Source organism: Cnephaeus nilssonii (genome assembly GCF_951640355.1).
Source record: "Cnephaeus nilssonii genome assembly, chromosome: 14".
In the NCBI taxonomy this organism is placed as follows: domain Eukaryota; kingdom Metazoa; phylum Chordata; class Mammalia; order Chiroptera; family Vespertilionidae; genus Cnephaeus; species Cnephaeus nilssonii.
In genome coordinates this window covers 19236190-19257659 of record NC_137085.1, presented here as the reverse complement: position 1 = coordinate 19257659, position 21470 = coordinate 19236190, and the positions used below count along the sequence as shown (strand labels likewise).

General features: G+C 50.4%; 1 protein-coding gene across 8 annotated transcripts in view; it reads right to left on the bottom strand.

The window, feature by feature from the left end:
• Positions 1-18817, bottom strand: part of PTPN3 (protein tyrosine phosphatase non-receptor type 3) — a gene marked incomplete at its 5' end in the record, with an annotated part of 101378 nt that extends 82561 nt beyond the window's left edge. For 4 of the 8 annotated variants that reach the window (XM_079790551.1, XM_079790550.1, XM_079790553.1 and 1 more), the window contains one exon: positions 18674-18806. Of the gene's footprint in view, positions 1-2117; positions 2717-17841; positions 18074-18109; positions 18369-18673 lie in introns of those variants that run through there. The other 4 variants (XM_079790554.1, XM_079790547.1, XM_079790549.1 and 1 more) reach the window with 4 other exon arrangements.
• Positions 18818-21470: the final 2653 nt, after the last annotated feature.

Below are 21470 nucleotides of genomic sequence, written 5' to 3'. Positions count from 1 at the left end.
ACCGAAACCTCCTTATCTATAAAAGGGGGGACATTTTCTCTGCTTCCCAAGGTTGTTTTAAGCACTGAAGATAATACCTATGCAAATTAATCGGCACCTAGCAGGGCCCAATCAATGGTACTTATTCTTACTATGATCATTAGACTGATTATTTTAGACCCCAAGGTTTCAAGGAGTTGAAGAAGAAATGAAACAGAAGGAAGAGTTTCTGAACAGTCAAGGCTGCACAAACATAGAAGGGGCTCCCATCACTGGACGTAACCAAGCAGAGAACCTGGGTAAAACTACGAGGGTAGGACAGATGAACTCTGAGCGTCTAGGACCAAGATCCTATTATGAGTTTTTTTCAACAGTCCCCAAGTTTAATTTCTATACATGTCAGCCCTATGTGCACTACTCAAATTTGGATGATTTTACATGGATTTCTCCTGGGAAATAATTCTAAACAGATCCCTCATACCTCAGTCTTTTTTTAAAAAAATATATTTTATTGAATTTTTTACAGAGAGGAAGGGAGAGGGATAGAGAGCTAGAAACATCGATGAGAGAGAAACATTGATCAGCTGCCTCCTGCATACCCCCTACTGGGGATGTGCCCGCAACCAAGGTACATGCCCTTGACCGGAATCGAACCTGGGACCTGTCAGTCCGCAGACCGACGCTCTATCCACTGAGCCAAACCGGTTTCAGCCATACCTCAGTCTTAGAAAAGAAACTAAATGGCCCATCAAATCATGAAATAGGAGGTAAAATAACACAAATACACAAGAAAGCAATACACAAAGCCCAAAATATAGACAATGGAAAACATACGTTTTCTACTGGGCGGTTTCTACCTAAAATGAAGCTATTCAACTCTTTCCATTCTCCCTCTGAACAATTCCACTAGGCCCCAATAGACTGGAAAACAGGATGGAATAAATTTACTCTACAGGGATGTGAATCCAGTTGCATCAACTTTGCAAAAACACTGTGCTAATATTTGCCCTCGGGGCAGAGACACGCCCATTTGGGTGTCAGTCCATGATATGTCTATCTTGGGCTCCAGTCCCCACCCCGGTACGGCTAGCTCGGAGCCGCAGAAGTCTTCAGAAAACGGCTAACGTCACTTTGAAAGGTTTGAGATGTGCTAATCGCAGTGCGTCCCAGCCAAGAAGCTGGAATCTCACAAGTGGACCATCCCGCCAGCTCTGAGCCTGCCAAGGAGTCTGTAGTCGGCGGCGGCAGCCTGGCCAGAGAAACCCAATCCCCACCGCTGGCAGCCCTCGCCATCATGTTATCTCAAGGAAACACAGAAAAACACCTTCCCACCCCTCCCCACCAAAGCATCACCCTATTTGTCCAGGATCAGCCAAGTGACCTGGGAAGTCACAACTCGATTCCTTTTCAGCGGGGTTTCCCAGCGAGAGCCTAAGGCTCCTCCCAGCTGCAAAATCCCCTGCCTGCAAGGCTTTTAATCTGAGGGGCCGTCTCAGGTTACACCAGGTAGGGTAACCCTGCCAGGGCCTCTACAAACCAAGATAAAAATATGTTTTTGTGCAGCCCACTGAGGTTTCCAGGGCTTTGGGTCTTGGTGAGATGAGGTTAGGAAATTAAGGAAAGGAAACTGCATGAACTCTGAGAAAGACGTATAAAGGCACACCAAAATGCGAACCCAAGTAAGAGTTTTTAGGAACAATCGAACGAAAATAACCTCTCGTTGCTGCCTTTGGCGCATTTATTTGTTCCGAGGCCTTTCACTGGGAGACGGGGATGGGGCCAGCGACCACCCATGTCTCCATCTCCAGGGACACTCAGCGGGTCAGACCAGGGCCGATCCCAGGTCTGAAGGAACAAACCAGACCCGGGTTCCAGTCCCTGCTCCACTGCATCCCAGCAGATATGACCGTGGACAGATTCACTCTCTAAGTCTCAGTCTACTCACCTGTAAGTCATCCTGAGGAGCAGTGACCTTATCCCTAACCCAGCAGAGGGCCTGGCCCACTGCAGACACCTGCTCTCCACCAGCTGCCGTGAAGACTGACTGTATTAACACCCTTTCCACCCACCTCAGTCCTAGTCCCTGGCCTGCTCCCATCCCCAGGCTTGCTGTCCTGAGATGCAGCCAAGGGTCTTACCTACAGGGCTTCAGAGTTTTCCAAATACTTCCACAATCCATCACTCCTGGCTCGACTCGTTCTGACTGGGCCTGGAGGGCAGCATTGCTGTACCCATTTTACAGACCAGTAGATTAGACTCAGAGAACCATGCTCAAGTCACACAGTCAGCCTCCAAATGAGGCTATGATCCCAAGCTCAGTGCAAGACATCACACACCTGCCCACTGAGTCCAACGGTTCCTATGACTCGGAGGAAGGTGATTCACTGAGGGGAAAGGGCCCCACTTAATCACCATTGTCTCTAATTTACTGACTATAAGTATGGCCTTATCCTTTGAGATAATCTTCACCGACACTCCCCACACAGTTCACATGCCGGTGAATTTCCTCTTCCGGAAGGAATGGTCCAGGAAACCCTTTTTCTCCCTAAGTAATTCTGCAACTACAGAAACCTGAGTGACGACTTGGGTATTTATTACCATAGTCCCTCTGTTCTAAGATGACAATTGATTTAACAGGTATTTCATAAACTTTAAAGAAAAAGTACATCCCAAGTACCCTTAGATTGCGAAGATCGTGCCCAGTTCAGAAAAGTTAAAATGTGGAACACACCTCTTTCAGAACTGGGGAAACATCGTAAATGACTTCCTCTTACCGTTGCATAAGGCGTGGGCTGGAGTAAGTGCGCATGACGTGTAAAGGCCCTCCCAGCTCCACAGGCTGCCACCCTGGGCTAATTATTAACAGCGGGAGAGCGGGAGTGGGCGGCCTCATTTCCTGAGGTCAGCTGTGGCCTCGTGTACTGGTATGGGCTGGGCCTCTCCTACCCCTTGCCTGGCTCAGAACTCTCCTTCCAGCCCCAGCCTCAGCCCCTTCTACTGCACCAGCCCCAGGGACCTCAGAACCACAAGGACTCCTGATGGAGGCCCAGGTGCACAATAGCACCTGGGAGGCCGGGCTTCTCAATGAACTTGAGCTCAACCACACCTTTGCCCGCTCACCTTCAGGGCAGATGTGCTGGCTCTAAGCCAAGAATCTCCTGACAGCCAGGGGATGGGGGGACTGATAAACTGGGGGGCATCCTGGGTGTGGCAGGAGCCTGGGTCTCCAGGACGACCCAGGACAGCCTCACAGCATCTAGACCTTGAGGGTCTTTCAACGGGCTGTGAGAAACCTACCTCCAGGGCAGTGCAAACAAGTTGGCTCTGACTCCCCCTCCCCACCTCGAAGATGACAAACCCAGCAGGGGAAGGAGAGGGCAGCCCGGCATACCCACACATCAGATAAGACCAACACACCATCTTGTTTGTTTGGGGTGCATTTTTTTTTAAAGTTGAATTTGTAATGTCTCTCCAATCACACAGCCCACTCATTCCCATTATCCCACCACCAAACATTTGTCCAGGTAGTTCAAACACTTCCCTGGTATTTGTCGTTATGGTTTTACAACATCCTACCCAGTGGAATCATAGGCATGGCTGGGTGTTTGGATGACTTCTAATTAGTACGGCTCAGACTTCCAAAAGAACCCACAGTAAGCCCAGGGAGGGAGGGAGCATGTGACCAAGGGCAGGCCCAGATGTCAGGGAAGTGAGGCCCAGCGGAGCCTCCCCTGCTTTAGGGCAGAAGCACCAAAGAGGGGGCCAGACCACCGGCTGGAGGAAGATGGCAAAACAGACGAACAGGTCACTGATGATTTGTGGAAACCACCAGGCAGAACGATCTGGGCACACTGAGGGTGACATTCAAGGGGAGGGGACGGCACTTGTCATCTCATTGGACTCCCACATCAGGAGAGAGAACCTGGCTAAAGACTGCAAGGACCGCACCTGAGGTGACCTGGCTCAGAGCAGAACCCACACACCCAGTGGCTCCTAGCAGTCACTACCTGCAGTCAATATCTCCTCCCAGATATTGCACTACCTGCTCTGGCCTTTTTCATTGCGGCAAAACAAATAGAACATAAAGTTTGCCGTTTTCACCATTTTTAAGTGTACAATTCAGTGAGCTTTAGTTACATTTCCAATGTTGTGCAACCATCACCACATTTACTTCCAAAACTTTTTCATAGAAACTCTGTACCCATGAAGCAATAAGTCCTTGTTCCCTCCCTCCCCCAACCTCTGGCAACCTCTACTTCCTGTGTCTATGAATGTGCCTATTCTAGATATTTCATATAAGTGGAATTATATAATAACTAGAGGCCTGGTGCATGAAATTCATGCATGGGGGTGAGGGGCAGGGGGCAGGGGGGGGGTGTCCCTCAGCCCAGCCTGCACGCTCTCTAATCTGGGACATCCCTCACAATCTGGGACTGCTGGCTCCTAACCACTCACCTGCCTGCCTGCCTGATAGCCCCCTAACTGCTCCCCTGCCAACATGATCGTCCCCAATTGCCCTCCCCTGCCGGCCTGATTGCCCCCAAATGCCTTCCCCTGTGGAGCTGAGGGGACTGGGGGACTCCAGCTGGATGAGGCGGGCCTGAGGGGTCTGTGGGACTGAGGCTGGATGAGGCAGGACTGAGGGGACTGGGGGACTGAGGCTGGATGAGGCAGGGCTGAGGGGACTGGGGGACTCCAGCTGGATGAGGCAGGACTGAGGGGACTGGGGGACTGAGGCTGGATGAGGCAGGACTGAGGGGACTGGAGGACTCCGGCTGGATGAGACAGGGCTGAGGGGACTGGGGGACTGAGGTTGGATGAGGCGGGGCTGAGGGGACTAGGGGACTGAGGCTGGATGAGGTGGGGCTGAGGGGACTGGGCGCCGCCATCTTGTGAGTCAATTAGCATATTCCATCTTTATTGGCTGTGGGCGTCACATCTCGTGATGATCATTTAGCATATCCCCTCTTTATTAGATAGGATTTGTTCTTTCGTGTCTGGCTTACGTCTTCAAGGTCCATCCATGTTGTAGCATGTGTCAGAACTTCATCCCGTGTTAAGGATGAATAATAGGCCATTGTATGGATAGACCACATTTGGTTATCCATCTGTTGGGCACTTGGATTATTCCCACCAGGGGCTACTATGAATAGTGCTGCGATGAACACGGCCTTGCAGGCGTCTGTTTGAGCCTGTTTTCAGTTCTTTTGGGTGTCTATCCAGGAGAACTGCTGCATAATATGGTGATTCTATGTTAAGCTTTTTGAGGAAACACCAAACTTTTCTACAGAAGCTGCACCATATTATATTCCCACCAGCGATGTAAGAGGGTTCAAATTTCTCCACATCTTCACCAATACTTACTTCCTTTTTCCTGATAGACATCTTAGTAGGTGTGAAGGGATATGTCATTATGGTTTTGATTTGCATTTCCCTAGTGACTGGTGATGCTGAGCATTTTTTCATGTGCTTATGGGCCATTTGCAGATCCTCAAAGAAATACCTATTTAGGTCCTCTGCCCATTTTTTAATTGGGTTATCTTAATTTGGGTTGTTGAGTTATAGGAGTTCTTTAAACATTCTGGATGTTAAACCATTATCAGACATATGATTTGCAAATATTTTCTCCTATTCTGTACATTGTCTTTTCACTTTCTTGATAATGTCCTTTAATGCACAAAAGTTCTTAATTTTGATGAAGTCCAATTTTTCTATTTTTCTTTCGTTGCCTGTGCTTTTGTTGTCATACCCAAGAATCCATTGCTAAATCCAAGGTCATGGAGATTTACCCCTATGTGTTGTTGTTTTTTCAAAAGGGTTTTAAGGCTTTAGTGCTTATATTTAGGCAATGGATCCATTTTGAGTTAATTTGTGTATATGGTGTGTGGTAGGGGCTGCCCTGTATTTTTCTGACCAGGGTCCCCTCCCCACCGTGATCCTCTGGCAGAGCTAGCTAGCATCCCGGCACTAGATCATGAACTTCATGAAGACAGGGTCTGGGTCTTTTCAAAATCACCACTATGGTGTAGGCAGCCAGCCCAGTGCCTACCCAGCAGGTACTCAATAATTAACTGGGATAAATGGATGGTTGGGTGGACAAACCACTGAGTGGATAAACTCTACTCCCCACCCTCCACCCAGCTACAAGACCAACTGGCTGAAAGACTCTAGTCTGAAACAAAATAGTAAATCTGATTCGATAAACATATATATTAAGAACTAAATATATATCAACAATTGTATTCACACACTGCTATCACTTACACTAAAATGATCCAAGATCTAACTAGGGCCGATGGAGCCACTGACTTCCTAAATCCCGGGCTTTCCCCACCAAACACAGGCCCCAGTGACCACCCACTGCAGATAAGCAACAAAAATGTATGCGACTAGTCTGAATTCCTTCACATGGTGGGAGTGGCTCTCTGGCTCCAAAACCTCCTAACAAAAAAAAATGACCCCTGGGTCCTGGATCGTATCCTGTTCGCCTCACGTAGCACCACACCCACTCTCTGCTCCAGCCACACTGTCCCCCATCCCGTTCCTCATTCCCACCTCAGGTGTGCACACCTGTTCCTCTGCCTGGACACCTTTCCTTCAGACATCCTCCACTTGGCTCTCCCCCACTTTCTTCATGAGTCTGCCCAAGTTTTACTTCAGCAAGGCCTCCCCATCACTCCTGATCTCCCCTACTCTCTTTTCTCCTTAGCATCTATCACCACCAGACATATCACATATTTGTTTACTGCCCTCCTCCCCTTCCTCTTCCTCCTCCTCCTTTTTCTCCTCCTCCTCACAATCCCCATGTCCCTAACTCTCACTAGAATGAAATTCCCTGAGGGCAGGGACTTTTATTATTTAACAGCTGTATCCCTAGCAACAGGAACAGAACCTAGCCAACACGAGGTGCTCAATAAGCACCTGTGGAATGCATGCATTAAAAGGATAAAATGGGGGCCCTTGCCGGATTGGCTCAGTGGATAGAGTGTCGGCCAGAGGACTGCAGGGTCTCAGGTTTGATTCTGGTCAAGGGTACGTACCTTAGTTGCAGGCTCAATCCCTGGCCCTGGTGGAGGCACTTTCAGGAGGCAATCAATCAATGTGTCTCTCTCATATTGATGTTTCCTCCTCCCTTCCACACGATAAAACTCAATGGAAAAATATCCTCGGGTGAGGATTAACAACAATACTGCTACACGTCTGTCAGCCTGAGATGCTGGCAGCAGACACTCTGCTGACCTGGCCACAGAGAATGGGGTTTCTCCCCACAGGCCCTTCATAAACGCTTGTGACCTGCACACACAAATGAATGAACCAGCAGCTAATGTGCACAGGGCTCGCGGGCACTTTCAGAAGGCTGTCCGCGCTAACAGAGCGTCACTCCGGCTGTGCGGGAGGCGAGCTGATCAGTAACTCCACTCCTAGGAACCTACCGTCACTTTTATTGGCAAAGATTTTCCTCCCAGAGACATGTGTAACATTGAAAACTACAACTAAGAAAAAAGAGGATTTCCACCTTCAGAGGGCCAGGTAAGCAAGTCACAAAATAGCCACAGGGTGTCCATGAAGACTTCATAATGACATGGAAATGATTAGAAAAGCACATAAAAAAGGCTGGTTATAAAACTGTATGTACAGTATGCCCATACCTATAACATAAGTACAGGGGAACTCACAAGAACATCCTATATAATAAAGATGTAATATGCAAATTAACACTCATGCCCTCACAAGATGGCTGCCTGCGACCAGGCCGGCAGGGGGGTTACTGAGGGATGGCCAAATGACTGAACAAGCAGGCTGCGTGGGGCGACCAGGCCAGCAGTGGGGGCAGTTAGGGGTGATCAGGCCTGCACACGGAGGCAGCAAGGGATGATCAGGCCGGCGGGGGTGGGGGAGGGCAGTTAGGGGCGACCAGGCAGGCAGGCAGGTGAACGATTAGAAGCCAGTGGTCCAGGATTGTGAGAGAGATGTCCGGACAGTCGGACATCCCCCAAGGGGTCGGACATCCGGCAGTTGGACATCCCCCAAGGGGTCCCGGATTGGAGAGGGTGCAGACTGGGCTAAGGGGACCCCCCCCTCCCGTGCATGAATTTCATGCACTGGGCCTCTAGTAAAAATATAATTGTTAGTTTTTCTATCCTTTCCACCATTCTGTATTTCTTAAATTGTCTATGAGCAATAATGAGTTAAGAAAATCAAATTGACAGAATTTCTAAAAAATGCTGTTACCTGATGCTTTCCTGGTGCCCAGGTGTGTAACAGGTGTCTCTGTCCCCTGACCCTGCTTCCTCTCCCTCCCTCTTGCCCACAGAACCTGACGCCAACAGCCCTCCCAGCCCTGCCACAGCATTGACCGGGTTACCACATCTGCAGCCACTCCTCCTGAGAAACCTTGCTCCAAGGCTGGGATGCCCCACCTGGCACTCTCTGGCTCACAGACCCCAGTCCGGGCCTGACTCCTCCACTTCCCAGCTCTGTGGCCCCGGACAAGTTACTGACCTGTCTGAGACTCCACTTCCTCCTCGGGACAATGAAGCCCACCCCACCTCACAGGGCACTGACATTCAGGGAGCTAACGGTCCCCACCTCACAGGGCCCTGATCTGCTGGCTCCACCAAGCCTCGTGAAGGCTGAGGTTCAACGTGCTAACGTGCTAACAGCTGTGAGCGTGCTCTGGATGCTGCCTCGCTCCGAAGGTTGGCCCCAATCTGCTGGTTCCACCAAGTCTCATAAAGCTGGAATTCTTTATCCTCCATCTGCCTAAATCTGGGCACCTGCCCTCTCCTGAAAGCAGCAGAGAAAAGCAGCTTTGCCTTCCGACCTTAGACCACCTCATGGTTTCTTGACCGATATCCCCCTGTCCCTGCTGAACCCTCCACTCCTTCAGAGAACGCCAGCCCAACTCTCGCTCCTCAAAGCTGAAGTCCATCTTGGCATTTTCACTCGAGGCCCTGCTGACTCCTCAAACCCTCCTCCCCTCTACACCAACACCCTCCCAGGCACCCCAACTCAGTGCTTGGCTCTCACTGCTGTCTTTTAGTCACAGGGCTTTACACATTCTTCCTTCATGAACAGTCTGTATTTATCCTTCTCTCTGCCTCCCCAGGCATTTAATGAGCACCAACTGCAGCCCGGCTCCATGGCAGGGGCTGGGGGTCAGAGGGAAAAGGCTCTCTCAGGTCCCCGGCCTCGGGGAACTCACAGGCTTGTCAGAGAGATGCGTGAATAATCACCTTTCAGTGTGGTGAGTGCTATGGAGACAGATGTGTGCCACTGGCTGCTGGGGCCTTGTCTGGGCTGTGACCACAGCTCAGCCTGGGACGTTTTCTAAGGGGAGACGCTTAGGAGCTCTCCCAGTGTTAGGAGGTAGGGAGGAGGGGCGGGCTGGAGGAGGGATTTCCCAGGTGGATTTGTCCAGGACAGGTGTCGGGTGAGTGAAGTGTGACCCTGGGGTTTCACAGCGAAGACTTTCGGAGAGAGTGTTTTGAAGGAAGAAGGTGCTGAACTCTGTTTGGGATGTACAGAGGGTCAGGGGAGGTGATAGACATAGGATTTCAGTTTTGCAAGATGAACAGAGTTCGTGGCTGCATAAGGGTGATGGCAACACTACAATTTGACTATACTTAATGCCACTGAACGGTACACTTACAATAATTAAGATGGTACATTTTACATTACATGTATTTTACCACATTTTTTAAAAAATGATGTCTTTCATTCTAGGTATAGACAATCTGGACACCTGGAATTGAACAGTATGTCTGTGTCCAGAGAGGTGACAGCAAATCTTTTTCAGCAACTGCAGACTACTCCTCAGCAGTGGAAGAGAAGGGTAGGCTTGGGAAAGTTTTTTCCCAAGGTGATGGGACGACAGTCTTCAACAGTGAGCTTGAGCCAGAGATGCTCATTTTTTCAGACCGGAGGAAAGGAAGAAAGAAGAGGGGCCAGAAAATGAAGGAGGAGGGGTAAGGTGAGGAGGCTCTGAGCACCTCAGGGCCACAGGCGGTGGGTTATCTGGAGAGGTGAGAACAGCAGATGGGAGACCTGGAAAGAGTGAGATGCTGGTGGGAGTAACAGGGAGGTGGAATGCAGGGAGGGCCTAGCCGGCTGCAAAGCACAGAGTACAGTCTGAGACTGTCACTAAGCCTGGGGCAGAGGTCCTCAAAGAGGTCCCTGGTCTCTGGACCAGCAGCAACACCCCGGAGCTTGTTGGCAATGCAAATTTTCAGGTCCCACCTGAGAGTTTTATTCAGACCCACAGAAATCAGAAACTCTGGGGGCAGGACCTAGCAGCCCGTGTTATCACAAGTGATTCTGATGTGGCCAAGTTTGAGAAACACTAGTATAAAACACAGAAATCCAACAGAACGTTCACTATCTTTTTTATATGAACAAAATCAGCCTAGCAACGTCTACATAAGAGAGCAAGAAATACGTAACTGCTTCAATGTCTACACAATTTATGTCTATAGTTAAGAGAAACGCCAAAGCACATTATTAACAAAATTACAGAAATACAATCTATCTAATAAACTTCCTTAGATGAGATCCAGAAAACACACCTGAGATCTGGGGGCTTGAAACTGTACAACATGGGTACCCGTCCCTGCTCTGTGACTACCTGTGGTGCCCTTCAGGGCCTCAGTTTCCCCAAACGTAAAACCAAGCTGGGAAAGGCTCTTCTGAGGCCCTTTCCAGTTCTGACACTGTGTGATTCTTTCTGTCCTGAAAGAAATGACCTCAAACTAAACGCTTTCACATAGCTGAGCCTTGGGATGGAAAAGAACATTTCAACCGGTAAAACAGAATAAACCAGTTAACTAGAAAACCTTTCCCAAGTTCAGCCAGTGCCAGTGCCTTGCACTCAAAGAGCCAGAACGGTCCTTCACTAACTGGCTTTTCCCTTAAAGCCACCGATGCCCAGAGTTATACAAATACTGTACTGCCTGGATTGTGTTTGTGCGGCCACATGACTGCGATGGCCCAGAAAAATGTACATTCCCATTTTCATCCTGTAATATTTTTCAACCCGGGAAGTCAGGGATGGTATTTTTTTTTTTTTTGCAAGGAAGAAAATGGGTTAAAGTACCAAACCACACAGACCCCACCTATGCCCAGAGAGTCTGGGCACTGGGCATTACAACTCTAGGCTTCCTGATAAATGGCCCCCTACTGACCTTGTTGCCGGGATTCCTAGATGCTGGTTTCCTTCCTGGTTTCTCTGCATCCAAGTCCCTGTCTGCACCTACCGGTCATCTGATGACCGTCCTCTTGTGCCTGGGTCCCCAATGACACCTGCTTCCCTGCCTCTAGGGAAAGCAGCAACTTGGTCCTGACCTCTTCCACCCAAATGGGTGTTTGTGCAGGAAGACAGGGTGCGGGTGTGAGCACCAGGGAACCAGAAGATAAGGTCTAGGGAGACTCTAGTCTTCGGCCCCACCTCACCTGCACACCCTGGCTCTCACATTCCATTAGAATTTGGTCAGTGAGAAGCTCAGCTGGCTTGTTTGTCCCCCTTGTGCATCTGTCACAAACGCCCTCCCTCCTCCATCCAGCCTGGATACATAAGAGACATTGCAGGCTCTGGCAGTCACGTGGCAGGAAGGAACAGGTAAAGGGAGGGCTGAAAGATGGCTGGTGTCGCAGGAGCAAAGCATGCCAAGGGAGGTGCAACCAGAGGGGACCAGAGCCACGAACATGGACCGGGCCGGCAATGTCAAGGAGATAAGCTTTGTCTTTATCCAAGTAGAGGATTCCTAGTGCTGGGGGGGGGGGGGGGGGGGGGGGCGGGGCGGGCGGGTTCCAGGCTGATTTGCCTGCACACTGACCTCCAATCTCAAAGTCACATGTGGGTAGAGTCCCAGCTGAGGCTAGTTGGTTAGATGCAATTATTAATAGCCGCCCCTTTTATTCTCAAAATGTTCTGGTTCGGATGATGAATTCTAGTCACCCTATTCTTGGGCCCCTCAGGCCAGCAAAGTTCAAGTCCCAGTTAGAGAAGGCAGGTTAGCATTGGGAGGGACCTCCAGGCTGAGTCTCACCCCTCATCAAATGTTCCATTCTCCTCCCCAGCAGTCCTGCCAAGCCATCACCCAGAGTTTGCTTGCATGCCTGCACGGACAGCAGGCTCACTATTCCCTGAGGTAGTCTCTTTCTTTTGGGGAAAAAACTGCGTTATAAAAAACAGCAGGATTTGAACCTATGTATACTATGATTGCAACTAAATAACATCCTTCAGTAAGGAAAAGACTGGGAGTGGGGGAAACTAGAAAACCTGCTTTTTCCTTCCACCTTATGGTCTCTTCACGCAACAAATATTTACTGAGTGCATTTGATGTTTCAATGGTACTGGGGACACACTGGTGAGTTAAACACTCTCAAATTGAGGGGCATTCTACAAAACCACTGGCCTGCACTCTCCAAAAATGTCAAGGTCATAAAGGACAAAGAAAGGCTGAGGAACTGTCCAGATTAAAGAATAAAGAGACCTGACAACCATATGCAACCCATGATCTGGGCTTTTCTTTGTGATAAAGGACACTATTGAGACAGCTGGCAAAACCTGAATAAGGTCTATAGGTTAGAGAATAGTTTTGTATCAATATTGATTTCTTAATCCTAAAAACTGTACTATAGTTATATAGGAGAATGTCATCATTTTTAGAAAAATACACAGAAGTGTCTACAACTAATCCTTAAATGGTCCAGGAAAAATACCTACGTAGAGAGAAAGATAGAATAAATGTGATAAAATGGTGCCATTCGGGGAATTTGGGTGAAGAGTACATGGGAGTTCTTTGTTCTATTTTTGGAACTTTTCTGTGTCTGAATTAGGTCAAAATAAAAATTAAACAGTAAGTCTCAGGATTTTTTTTTAAGAAAGGAAAAGACTTCACAGAGTTCACAGTGCAGCTGGGGAGACAGGTACTAATACAAATAATTACACTAATTAACTGCAAAACTGCAACTGTGAAAAGCTCTGTAAAAGGAGACAGATGGTGGCACGCGCGTGTATAGAGGCAGGTTTACCCAGCTCAGGAAGGTGAGGGAAGGCCATCAGGAAGCAAAGCCCCAAAGCATGAGCGAACTGAGGAGGGGAGAAGGCTCCCGGCTCTCACAGCCTCCGATTTTCCTTTTGCTCCCTGACATTTAATTTTTAATTTTCTCCAACAACCATGTATAAATTTGATAACCAGGTCAGGGGAGGGAAGGGGGTGGGGGAAAACAGCAGGCAAGGCCTGGGTCCAGGCTGTCATCCTCCCCTCTCCCGGCCCACCCGTGATTAGGGCCAGAGCTGGTTCCTGCCTCTCTCGCTAAAAACCTCAGGACTACACTGAGGCTGACTCACCTGAGGGAAGCGGGGGCCGGGGGCCAGGTCTTCACACCCGCTCTCAAAGTCAGACCAGTGCCTTTCATCCACACAGCATCCAGCTGGCCACGGCCCCTTTCTGGCCCTGGATCCTGCCCCTGGAACATCCCTTCTGCGCTAAGAGCTGGGACCTGCAGCCCTGCCCTGGGCGGGGCCATGACTCGCCCACAGCCACTTGCAGCACCAAACAAAGTGCTTGTCCGAAGGGTCAGGGGCCTGACCACAAGGGAGGGGACCCTTTTCCGTGCCAAGTTCTGCCTCCGTGGGTTTTCAGTCATTAGCTCCTTTAAAATGGTCAACTTAAAGGACAGAGGTTCTATCATCCTCGTTTCACAGTTAAAGGACTTGTCTAGGGACAGGCTTGGGTTCAAATCTTCCCTGTCCTACTTACGAGCAATGTGCCCTTTGGGTAGTGACTTCCTCTTTCTGAGCCTCAGTTTTCTCACCCCATCTGTAAAATGGGGCTTGTGGGAATTTGCAAGATTCTGGGCCTAGAAGGTACTGCTTACCCCCTTTGGGGGCTCCAATAGGCTCAGTACAGAAAATTCACTCCAAGCTACACAGTGCTTAAATATTTACTAAAAGCTTGTGTATCCTGACAGTAAATCATAGGACCTGAATTTTCCAGGGCTATTCCAATTTCAAATCCTCTGTCCTAACTTTCCACATAAACCATCAAAATGTCTCAAAAATTCCACTCTCTCAGTATCCAAACAACACCTCCCAGGCCTCCCTCCTCTTGCACAAAAAAAAAAAAAAAAAAAAAAGCAGCACAAACATCCTTTTTCAGACTACAGTTCCCAATCTGTAGCTCAGAAAATGTAGTCAGGGAGCCCTGCAGGTCCCCTGAAGGACACGGGGTCAGCGATAAAAATCTGCGGCCGTCAGCACTCGCTCACAACTCTCAGACTCGGCTGTTTTCTGGCACAACAATGGAGGGAGCCAGGAGAAGGTGGACCACAATCGGAGCAGCACCCACAGAGGGGCACAGGCTGGGGGGGGGATGAGCTCTGCCCTGACCTACCTACCAAGCGGCTGCTACCCATGGAGGCAGCCCGGTGGGAGAGTTGCTACGAGGATTAAATGAATGCGTTAATATTTGGAAAGCGCTCAGGAGCAGTGCCTGGCAGCCAGTAACCGCTCATCAGTATTGAATAACTAAGACCAGAGGCCTCCCAGGCAGAAGGTGCTCATACCCTAAGGTCAAGCCAGAAGCACCGCCCCTCTCCAAGGAAAAGGGGAATGGGCACTTAGCCCTGGGTGGAGGGAAGCCAGGCCCCGTACAGGGAGGGGAGAGAACCCCAACTGCAGGAGGTGGGTCCTGCATTAAGCCAGCTCAGAAGGGGAAGAGTCACCACTCCTGAAACACACAAGGTCTCTTCATGCCTCTGAGTCTTTACATCTGCTGTTCTGTCTGCCCCCTTGAAGGTAGAAAAAGATAGTACCATCTTTTTCTACCTTCAAGGCTGAATTCAAATGCCAGCTACTCCCTATGATGTTCCCTGATGCCCATCAGAAGGAGTGGCCGCCTCCACTAGTCTCTTTGCATTTGAGTTTACCCTCTTGTAAAGCAGTTATCAAATAGATAGATTGGTAGATAGATAGATAGACAGAAAGACAGACAGATAACACACAGGTCAGTCTTCCCAACTCTACCATGAATCTTTCCAAAACAGGGGTTTAAATTTCATCTCTGCAACCCTATTGCCTGACATATACTATCTATAATAATAAAAGTATAATATGCTAATTAAACTGGACGTCCTTCCGGATGTCCTTTCGGACCACCTTCTGGACGAAGCCGGGGTTGTGAGGGCCGAGGCAGCCGCTGCGGTGGGGGACCGAGCCCCTTACACGAATTTCATGCATCGGGCCTCTAGTAGACTCAATAAATGTCTAAATTTGCTGTTAAATCTGTGCTCACAGCTGGTCTTCACTGGAGGCACAACTGGAAGCTGTGTGTTGCAAATCTCCAGGTTGGGAACCCCTCACCAGATCAGATTTCAGCCAGGCGCCTACCAAGCACTCCCTTTAGTCCCCCCTCAGGCAGATGAAAGGAGACACCTGTGAGAATGGAGGCTGCGGATGCCGGGACCCAAACCAGAGCAGGGTGGACACCAACTAGGTCCTGTCCTGTCCTGTCGCTAATAGAGTTGGTAAGAAGAGCTGAACACCAGCTGGGAAGAACACCAGCAGGCTGCCCTGCCCCCACCAGCCTGTCAATGCCATGACAAGCGCGGAGTTCCTTGGGCGTTCTAGCCCCTGCAACAGACCCTGGGACGATGTGAAGAGGGACTGGCCCTGCTGTCCAGGAACCCCTGTCTGGTGGAGGGAAGGTGAGCACTGGGATTACGGTCAATAGGCACTCTCCTACGCAGAGAGGGAGGGACCACAAATTGCTGGTCCCCTCCCAACTTGCCCCAAACCCTGGGGGTTGGTGGGGAGGTAGGGTGCCATGTCTTCCTGTTCCCTCCAATCCCCAAAGCCGAGCCCCTCTGGTGCGTTGTTCATCTTAGAATAACGGAATCCTTCATGGGCCTGAACCCAAGGTTCAAAAGGTCAAAATTCGTCCCTCTTGCTCCTAGACGCACACTGCCTTTGCTAGCACAGTTTCCTTATCTGCAAAAGGGGGGCAGGGAGGACAGTGACCTTAAACAATGTATGTGAAATCTCCCCGTTCACAGTCCACAATCAATCTGCTGAGACCAATTACCAGCTTGGAACCCCCAACTCCTTTGAGGAATAAGATGTGTCTCTAACCAGGGTCCTGACACTTGAGTGAGAAAGTTAAAAGCTACCAGGACACCTCTCTGTGATAAAATGCAGAAAGGAGGGCTCAGAGACAGGAGCGGTGAAGCAGTGTGGGGCCCTGCGTTTGACTCTGTGTTAACTTCGGTTCTTTCTCCTGCCCCAAGCTGTTCCTGTGGGCCTGATATGTATCTGACCTGGCCTCTCCTTGAAAAGGAAGTCCCCACCTTGTCACCCTGCATTCATTCACTGGGGTCTCCTGGCCAACCCTGCATCTCCCACCCCCAGCACTGCATCTGCCATATAGAAGCAGCCTGCCTAATAAATGCTGGCTGAACAGAATGCCTCAGCCACTCAGATATGACTTCAGTAACTTGACCTTTTACATTCCCCAGCTAATGTCTAATTTGCATACAGGAGTCCATTTTAGGAGATGGCAAATCACCAGAGACAGCTCAGGATCAATACAGAGTATGAGGCACGTTTTATTCTACTCTAATTCTCTGCAAATTGGTATTCCATTAACTGTACGTGGGGTTTATGGGAGCTCGCTATAAACTAGAATATTTAACTAGAACGACCTACTCTCTGTCAGATAATAGCCTACTGTTAATGTTCAACTAGTCAATCTCAGAAAGGTTTCCAGCTTCCAATCTACTTCACATCTTGATTTAATCACCAGCAAAGTTATCTATTTGAAAGTCTCAGTACAATAAAGGGCATCTTGATACAGAACAAAAAGACCTGCCTATGGAATCAGGAAACCTGAGTTATATCCCAACTGCACCACATGATGTGTAATCTGCTGCTCAAAGCCTCAATTTCCTCATCTGTAAAATGGGAATAACACCAGCCTCAGGGGGGAGTTGTAAGGACACATATGTAATACCTTAATCAATAAAGAAAAAAAATTTTTTTTTAAATGAGTTGATATTGTGGGTACACTCTGTGCAGTTCTACACGCCTATACAAAGATTAGTTATTATAGGAAAAACATAAGCTGAAATTCTCTAACAACTTCAACAGGCTAATGACAGAAAGCAGGAGTGGTTCTAAAAAGTGAGACAGGATATTTGCCCCCCCCCCAGGGGACATCTGGCCATGTCTGGTGGCATTTCTGGTTGGCACAACAGAGGGAGAGGGGTCACTACTGAAATCTAGTGAGTAGAGACCAGAGCTGCGGCTCAGTCACCTACAATGCATAGAACAGGCCTCACAACAAAGAACTGACTAACCCCAGCCAGGAGGTTAAGAAACCCTGATCTAAATAATCACAGAAGTTGAGTTTAGAAGCTTTTCAGAACGGTAATCCTCCTAACCTGGCTTTACTTTCAAGCATCATCTGCTTAAAACATTTGCAGGATGGATCCTCTCGCAAAACAGCTCTTTCGTAAGGACAGCCGAACTGCCAACTTCTGGAGTTCCTGAATGTATAAAACTGCTTTTAAAGAAGATGCTCTCCGATTACCATTCGCTAAATTGTTTTTCCAAAGCCCTTGACTTCAGCAGAAGTTCTCCAGGGCACAAAGACAGGGTCTGTCACTCTGCCACTAGGCCCCCCCGAAGATGCTTCCCTAATTCTAATTTCCTGGTGAAATGGGAGCCACGAGGGTCTCTAAACGAATTACATTCACATCACGCCAACTGCTCACTTGCTTTGTGCCGGGCACAGTGCCAAACACCTCCACATAATTTATCCCACTTAATCCACCCAACAACCCAGAGAGGGGGGCAATTATTACCGGCTGTTTGCAGGGGAGGAAATGGGAGATCAGAGAGGTTAAACAACGCGCTCAAGGTCACCAGCTGGCCAAGGGGGAGACCAACTTGACCGGAGGTCTCCAGTTTCCAAGTCACAAGCTCCTTGCACCGCCTCGGACAACCCAGGTGTCAAGTTGTCTCAACTTCCCATGAATTTTTAAGGCAAGCGCAACTTCTCAGTAAGTTTAGGTGGCTGACCATGGGACGCTCACATACACTCCCCCTCTGCAGCTGTCTCGCCGCAGGTACCTGATAACCCATTCCGTATCGCCCGCGGAACGGGGAGGGTTTATCGGCGCTGGAGTTCGTGCCAGGCCCAGGAAATGCCATCTTTGAAAGCCGAGAGGCGGATTCGCCCGGGGAGCTCAGAAGGTCTGGCCGCCGAGCTTGGCTGGCTCCCCACGGGCTGTGCGCCCCCTAGGCAACCAGGGCCTGGGTCGCGGCGCCGCAGGGCCCTCCGGTGCCGCCGGCCGCGCGGGCTCCGCCGGTCGTGTCCGCCCCTGTCCGGGTCGGAGCGCACGCCCACGCCCACGCCCCGCCGCCGCCGCCGCCGCGTCCCGGCGCCCGCCCGGAGCGAGCCCCACCCGGCCGGCCTGCTCCCTCCCGCCCCAGCCCGGCCAGGTGAACGCGGCGGGGGCGCCCCCTCCCCGCCCCGACGTGGCGCCGGGACCCCGGAGCTGCCCCGTCCGCCCGCCCGCCCGCGCGTTCGCCGCGCGCCTGGGAACGGTGGGGGCGGGGCGGCGCCGATCGCTACCCCGGCCCCCGTCGCCCCGCGCCCTGCCCCGGGCCCGCTGGGGTCGCGCCGGGCCGTACCTGCAGCATCCGGGGGCGCCAGGCGCCCAGGTAGGTCGCGCTTGCGGGCGGCGCGGAAGCTCGCTCGCTCGCGGCGCGACCTGGACGCCGTCTGAGCATGCCCAGTGCCGCCCGCGGGCGGCTCCCGCCGGTCCTGCTGGCCGCGACGGGCCCGCGCGCGGGGCGGGGGGCGGGCGCCCGGCACCGGGCTGCCCTGCGGGGCGTCCCCGCCCCCGCCCCCGCCCGGGGCAGTCTCGCCTGGACGCGCCTCCCAGCCACCCGGGCTCTGCTGCCGGGTTCCGGGCGGCCCGGAGTCCCCTCGCGCGTGCACGCAGACATTCGTCCCATAACCATTTATTGGGCACCTACTATGTGCCCGGCCCTGAGTGATTTCATGCCTAGGAATGTCAAACAGTCGGCTCAACAAACCTGTGGAATAAGGAGTCGTCTTGTCCAGAGGGTCCTGCTGTCCGGTGCTCATCCCCTTCCACTAGTCAGCTTACACCTCCTTCCCAAGATTTATGGGGTCCCTGCCCCATCTCTTCCACCTCCTCTCACACCTGCCTTCCTGCTGCCCATGGGCGCCTTTCTGTCTACCAAACACCCAGCACTTGGCCAGCCTCCACAGGCCTTTCCCTCTTTGCCCAGCTTTTCACGTGGCCGGCACCTTTTCATTGTGCAGATGAACTCCTGGGAGAGACCTTCCCTGACCACCTTACCAAATTAGCTCCCTGCCTGTTCTACTTTCCATGTCCTCCCTTTAGTTTCTTCACATTTATCACAATGTATCCATTAATTCATTCGACAAATAATTATTAGTCATCTATTCTGGTTCTTCATACGTGGTGACCAAAATAGACAAAAATCCTGTCCTCTGATGGAGTTTGGGGGGGGGGGGCGGGAGGAGGAGAGAGGGGGAGGCGACAGACAATAAACATACAAGCATATGGTCTACTTGAAGGTGGTAAGTTCTACAAAGGGAAAAGGATAAGGAGAATTGGGGGTGGAGGGAGTGCAGTTTTCAATGAGGTCGTCAGATCAGGTGACGTTTCAGCCGTGCAGATAAACTGGCGGAGGCAACAGCCAGGGCAAAGACCCTAAGGCGCAGGGCTGATGGGGCAATGACAGGGAACGCAGAGTAGCAGGAGATGAGGTCAATAACTGATTTCCTCTAATGTGCCTATTCTCATGGTGTATTATTCACCTCCGGGAATTTCAGCTCTGGGACTGCAGTGCTGCCTGCCTTGGCTGCTGTGTCTCAGGCACTACAATAGAGCCTGGCACACAGTAGGTGCTCAAAAACTATTTATGTGAATAAATATGTGAATGAAGGGGTGTAGTGATGGCTGGAACCATCCATCCTGTCCGGACCCGAAGCCTGAGGTCCAGGGGGTCGGTAGGCCTAGGGCCATAGGGTAGCAGAGGGCAGCACCAGGTACCTCACTTCGACCCTAGTCCCAGAGCAGCGCCACAGCTGCGGGCACCGCTGGAGAGTGGCCCCGGGGAACTACGACAGAACCAGGGAGACCCAGGAACAGGCCCCGCCCCGCGCCCCGCCCCGCACCAACCTCCGGTCGCCCAAAAAACCTGGAGCTGCGGCGCCCAGCAGGCACCATGAGACCGAGGGGGAGCGCACTGGGCATGTTCGGAACCCAGTTGGGCCTGAGCGCCCGGGTGGGGGGGCGGGGGGTGGGGGGGGTGGGGGGGCCGGGGGGTGGGGGGGTGGGGGGTGAGCCTCCTGGCGAGGCAGGGGACAGCCCAGTGGAGCCCCTCTCCGTTCCCACCCACTCTTAGCCGAGGGGGTGGTCCTGTCTGGGGACATTTTTTTTCAAAGCTCAGTGGGAAAGCTGGGGATTTATAATCTGTGAAAAACGTTCTCTGTCCTCTCCCAGCCGCTGTGTGATCTGGGGCATGCTCCTTACCCTCTCTGTGCCTCAAATAATAGGAATATCTATCTGTCTCCTGGATCTGGCCTGTGCGTGGGGATTGAGTGAAATTAAGAATGTGAACATGGTTAGGCCACTTTAAAGATCCATTTCTTGAGTGTCTACCTCAATTATCCCTCATCCTCAGACCAGTTTGCCAAGTGCTGAGATGAGGACAAAACTGCACTAGTGGACATGGGGTTTCTTGGAGGCGTCTTAATTTGCCTTCCACAAGAACTTAGGCCGAAACTACCTTTTCTTTCCCCACAGTCAACAGCCATTAGTTTAAACAATGTTCTCAAATTCGAGCTAAAAAATATCCGTACACCTAAGGAAAAACCCAAAATATTTGTAAAATCGTGCATTTCCAATCGCCACAACAGAAACAGGAACAAAGGGAAAGAATATCCCTCAAATTGGAAACAAATAAATGGGGGGGGGGGGGGCGGGGGGAAGAGACATATGTACTACTATTTGTAATACTTTAAACAATAAAGTAAAATTAAAAATGTCTAAAAACAGAGGAATGGTTAATTAGGTTATGACATATTTGTTGAAATAATAACTATTTTACACTAAATTAGATCGTGTTGCAACAGGGGATAACTTAAAGTACAATGTTAAGTGAAAAAAGGCTGAAAACACAAATGCACTGTGTAAAGATGTCTACACATTCGCCAAGACTTGGGAGGAAATATGGGAATATGTGATAGTCTGATTTTTAAGGTTATCTATTAATGTCACAATATTGTGTTGGCAATAATAAAGATTTAAAAGATTAAATGAGAAATTCTTAAAGTTTTGTGTATGTCAAATAATAATAACAATAATAACCACTAATATTGAGCGCAAGTATGATCAGTACTTTACTTCTGTGTTGTCTTTAATCCTTA